The sequence below is a fragment of the Tursiops truncatus genome, chromosome 5, assembly GCF_011762595.2.
Source record: "Tursiops truncatus isolate mTurTru1 chromosome 5, mTurTru1.mat.Y, whole genome shotgun sequence".
Lineage (NCBI taxonomy): Eukaryota > Metazoa > Chordata > Mammalia > Artiodactyla > Delphinidae > Tursiops > Tursiops truncatus.
The window spans coordinates 94,647,607-94,653,606 of NC_047038.1; positions in this window are offsets into that span (position 1 = coordinate 94,647,607).

The window sequence follows — 6,000 nt, forward strand, 5'->3', positions numbered from 1 at the left end:
AGCTAAACTCCCTCAACCAGAACTCCTCACTACAGTCCCATTGTCAGGAGAGCTTTGTTACGGGGGAAATTGTCATCATCACTATGAGTTAGTAAATAATATCAGCAAAGAAGACTTATTTCATGCTCATTAAATATCCAGCACTGTACCAGATATTACACATATTTAATGAAACATTTAAAGAAAGAGTTTACTAAATTATTCCCATTGAGAGCAAAAAATGTTAAGGTTAAATCTGGCCTAAGCTCATTAAACTAGTTAAGTATTAAACTCAAGAGTGTTAGTTTGTGTTGCTGCATTTCAATTATTAGGAATCTACTCATTAATTTAGGTAAGAATAATTAATAAGACTTTAGCATACTGTAAACTGAGAGGAGAGGGTGTAATCAAATGTCCACTTCTCGAATTTAGTTTTGTCTCTGCTGTTTCCTTGTGCTATACCTCCTTCTCAAGAAATACCACACATATTAACAAGGTCACTGTCTCCATTATTTGCAAGTTAATTGATAGGCGGGGTAAAGATTTAAAGTTACAAAAATGGATTTGTTTATGATCTTTGAAGAGCATGTATTTTGTGGAGTAGAGTTACTTTATAAAACTTTCACTTGGGATACTTTAATAATTGCTGGAATTTATCTTCATTTGCTATTTAAGCAGCTCACTATTGTATTTTTGCTATGTTTCTCATATATTTAATCTCTAGTTTATACACGTAGATCTGATACTGCCTCTTTAAATATATGGCTACACTTCATTTAGAAGTGTTTATCTGTTTATGGGGGTGTTTATCTGCCAGTGAGTCAGCTAACATTTATTGAGGACCCATAGAGTATGTGCGTGTTTGTGAAGACAAAGCTTGTAGATTATTTCATTTTGAAAAGTGGCACTTGTAAATCCTGGCCTACCAACTCTACAATGAGGATAATACTGTTTCCCAAGACCTAGTCTGTGTAAACACTATTGTAACCGAGTCTTTTGGCCTGCAATACATTAATCACATGCACTTGGTATGACGCCTGTGAGAGTGACCTAATGCATGGTTTAATTTTTGTTGTTAATACTCCTAATGTTTAGGCTGTAACAGGATCACTCCCCAGGCTAGATTTGGGTTGTGAGCTCATGAATTTCTCGCTGTAGACATTCTTACACTCTGGATATCAGAATGAGAATGAGATCTAGCCTAGAAACATCTATGTGTGATTCTTTATAGCTGTGTCATTGGAATAATTATTTTGCCTCATCAGACTTCAGTCTCCTTCTGACAGAAATGTTAATAGTAATCATTACATTCATATTAACAATGAACAGCAGATATTTGTTAAATATTTACTATGTTCCATTCTTTTTTATTTTTCCTAAATTTTAGCCACACTGTGTGGCATGTGGCATCTTAGTTCCCCAACCAGGGATTGAACCCATTCCCCCTGCAGTGGAAGAACGGTGTCTTAACTACTGGACCACCAGAGAAGTCCCCTGTGTTCCATTCTTTGCTAAGAGTTTTTTTTTTTTTTTTTTTTTTTTTTTTGGTACGCGGGCCTCTCACTGTTGTGGCCTCTCCCGTTGTGGAGCACAGGCTCCAGACGCACAGGCTCAGCGGCCACGGCTCACGGGCCTAGCTGCTCCATGGCATGTGGGATCTTCCCGGACCGGGGCATGAACCCACATCCCCTGTATCGGCAGGTGGACTCTCAACCACTGTACCACCAGGGAAGCCCTGCTAAAAGTTTTAGATAAACTATTTTTAAAGATATTTTATAATAAACCTCATTTACACCACCACCATCATCTCCATACTTCATCCTACCCACACTGAACTTAAAACATTTCAGTGGCTTCTCATTGCTTTAGGATAAAAACTAAAATCCTTTACACAGCCTACATGTTTCTATACTTGTCACAGTTTTCCACTCCTGCTTTCTTTCACTCTCTGTGCATCAGCCACAGCAAGCTTGCTTGCTTGATTGTTTGTTTGCTTTTTTCATCAATTTCTTGAGTACACCCATGTTTACCTTCCTCCCATTGAAGATACACTGAGGAATATTTTCAACATATACAACAAAAGCTCCATGTAGGGCTTCCCTGGTGGCGCAGTGGTTGAGAGTCCGCCTGCCGATGCAGGTTCGTGCCCTGGTCCGGGAAGATCCCACATGCCGCGAAGCGGCTGGGCCTGTGAGCCGTGGCGGCTGAGCCTGCGCATCCGGATCCTGTTTTCCGCGATGGGAGAGGCCACAACAGTGAGAGGCCCGCGTACCGCAAAAAAAAAAAAAAAAAAAAAAAAAAAAGCTCCATATAATTAACCAGAGCAGCTCCTTAAATCACTTGGGAAAAGAATATTATCTAAGTAGAAAAAAATAGGCAAAAGAGGCAATTCATAAACTAGGAAACACAAACCTACTAGGAAACACAACACCTACCAATAAACTAGGAAAAAACACAACACCTACCAATAAATATTATTTCTCAGTTTCACTAGTTTTTAAGGAACTGCAAATTGAAACAATGAGATAGTATATTTGCTTTTGGGGTTCCTAGTATTGACAGAGATAGGCAAGGAAAGAGATTTCTAATATCTTTCTCATCTACTTTTATACATATATACTAAGATCCTAGCAGTGTTCGTGCAGCATTATATATGTATTATGAGGAAGATCTACACCATTCATGTAAGTGTAATCTATATATAAACACAAGAAAGAATCAGTGAATTACAGAATATGGATGTATTGTTTCAAAGTATACTTGACATCACAGAGATACCTATAAAATCAGTACAACTAGAGTATTTCACATTTATTATACTGGTGAAATATATAAAACCATATTTGCAATAAAGGTAGAAACCAGCAAGTGTCACAACAGTGTTTGGACCCAAACACTTGAGATATTCTGCCATCTAAAGAAAAGTATCAGATTGAATGTCATGCATTTATCACTTAGCAACAAGAGTCCATGAGGCAGCTGATGAGTTGATATGCCACCTGCAACTTCTTGTCAAAAGTCCAAGTATGTACAGCTTGTAAATAGCATCACTCAAACTAGAATTGTAGAAAACTTTTACCTGTAAATGGTAAGGAAAAGAAACATACAACTATTATACTAAGCCAAGATTAACTCTGACCAATCATTTTTATACTTTTACTTTGAAATAATTATAGATTCACAAGAAGTAAGAAAATTAGTGGAGAGGTCCTGTGTATCATTTACCCAGGTCCCCCCAATGATTACATCTTATGTAACAATAGAAAAATATCAAGACCAGAAAATTGATATTGATACAATGTATCTGTGCCATTTTATTACACATGCCATTTAAAGCATGTGGATTACGTGTATAGATTCTTACAACTACCACCACGTTCATGATACAGAACTATTCCATCACCACAACAATCTCCTTCAGGCTACCCTCTATAGTCACACCCTCTCCCTCTTCTCACTCATATCTAACCCCTCCTAACCTCTAATCTTTTCTCCATCTCTACAACTTTGTCATTTTGATTTATTCAATCACTTTTATCTTCAGTTTCTTGAACATTTGTAAATGTGAATTTTTTTAAGTAATAACACTTTCCAAAATATTTCAGAAATAAGCATCACAGCTCTCAAACCTTGACAAAGTGACAATGTTAGATGAATTTGCATGCAGTTTAACTAATTTTGGTAATTCTAAACCAATGAGCTCACTCAAAATATCAGATGAAAATGCTGACAGTGGCAACTACAGTACTAACTAGATGTACATCTTATTCAGTAAGCAAACCTTTTTATCAACTGATAAAACTTTTATCATGAATGGATTCTATTATACCTCATCTACTCATCTATTTCCTCCAAAGACTAACCATTCGTACAAACAAATAAAACATGAATTTAGCAACTACTATGTACCTAGTGCTGCATTAATACTGCATGAAGAAACATAGAGCCTTGAGGAAGCTGAAACACAGATGAAGGTATTTTTAAATATTCCATTGTTATATCTTATTTTTCTAAACTCATTTACTGAGCACAAAGTGACTACTGCATAATTGTTGTTATATAACTCTTTGTTGTAAATATTACAATGCCATAGTTTTTGAATGACTGTTACAATAAAAGGATGCCATGAATACAGCAGAAATCTCCATTTGCCTCTGTTCATTAACTAAAGCTTAGATTATTGGTGTCCTGTTTTGGACCAGAGTTCTATTCCAATTATCATTGGATTTGTAGTTCAATTAAACCTTGATAGGCTGATCCAAGGATTCAATCAATCATCCAGCACAGAGCGCTAAACTCATTTTTGCACATTCAGTACCAGATAATCCAGATTTTCTCCATGTTAATAGATATTTGGGCATGGAGAGAAAACTGCATCAATCTGTGTTGGCTATATTAGTACAAAGTAACCAGAGCCAGGGTTCATTTCCCGTGTAGATTTTGTGTATAAGGAAGTAAATAACTATGAAACAGATAGGCTACTCAGAGTAGAGACAATGTGTTGCTTTTGTAAGTGAAAAATTACACATAATAGTGACCATGACATATATGTGTTTGTTTTATTCTATGAGTACATTTATGAGTTAACATATATTGTAGGGAAGTTATTGGAAATAGAATACTCAGCAAAGAAAATGGTATTATAAGATATTGAGGGGTGTTTTGTTGTTGTTTCTTTTGTATTTATTTCTTTGTTTTTGTTTCTTTTAAGATAATCTCTACAAGATCATGGTTGAAAATATGTTATTTAGTTTGATAGACAAGCATTTGATATCCAGCTCTAATATTTATCATACTTGTGACCTTGAACAAGTATTCCCATTTGTAAAATGTAACACTATTATCTCTGTCTTAGAGTGGTCATAAGAGTTCATTAGATTTTCATTATGAATACTTAGCACAATACTGGGCATAGTGTAAGAGTTCAATAAACGTTGGTGGCTCTTATTTTAATTATTATTATGTTTATCACCAACAAATATTTTGAGGAAAGCTTTAAAATTTATCAGTATGCAATCTCCATTAATATTCACAGTTCTCTCTTTAGAATTTCCATAATATTAATAATATCAATGACTAACTTAGTTTATCCATAATTAATGATAATGACCAAATAAAGGCATTTCACACCGCTCTTCTCAAAGCCAACTAAAAACAATAAAGAGAATGAAAAACAGAGGGGAAAACTCCATCTGCAGTAGAATTGGGAAAGCACAGAGAAGCCATGTACTATGATGGAAGGCTGCCAAACCCGGTAGAATTTGTAGCAAACTAACAAAAGTTTCTGAGAGGACATCAACACCTACCGATCTTTTCATTATGCAGTCTCCTTATAATCAATCATCCAGGCCTGAAGTGCTCAAACAATGACTCTGCAATAAGAATGCAAAGAGTGAAAAAATGTGAGAGCTTCATCATAGCCCTTTTCATCCTAGAGAATCGGAGAGAAAAGGTAGAATGAGGAATCAAGGAAACAAGGCAGCCTGAACAGAAGCAGATTGTCAGAGTAGAAGGAGAGGCTAAGGGGCAGCAGCCAGCTTTGACTGCTAAACGCTTGAAGATAAATAAATGCAGTTACATATTGAATTCATACCTTGAAGTTCTAATTCCCAACTGACTACATTTGGAGATAGGATCTTTAAGGAGGTAATTAAAGTTAAGTGAGAATATAAGGGTGGGGCCCTAGGACTGGTGTCCTTATAAAAAGAGAGACACAAATGATGTGCCTCACAGACAAAAGGCACATAGTGAGAAGACAAACATCTCTCAGCCTAGGAGAGAGGTCTTGGAGAAATCAAACCTGCCTACACTTTGATGGATTTCCAGCCTCCAGAATTGTGAGATATGTACCACTACCCACTCTGTGGTATTTTGTTACACTCCCAATAGCCAAATTTGGAGCAATATGAACAAAAGATAATGATAGTATTTAACTATAACCTATAGAATAAAATAAATGTACTTGAGTCTATATCGGTATAAATAAGTAATTGAGTAAATAAATAAAGGAAGTAGCAGCTC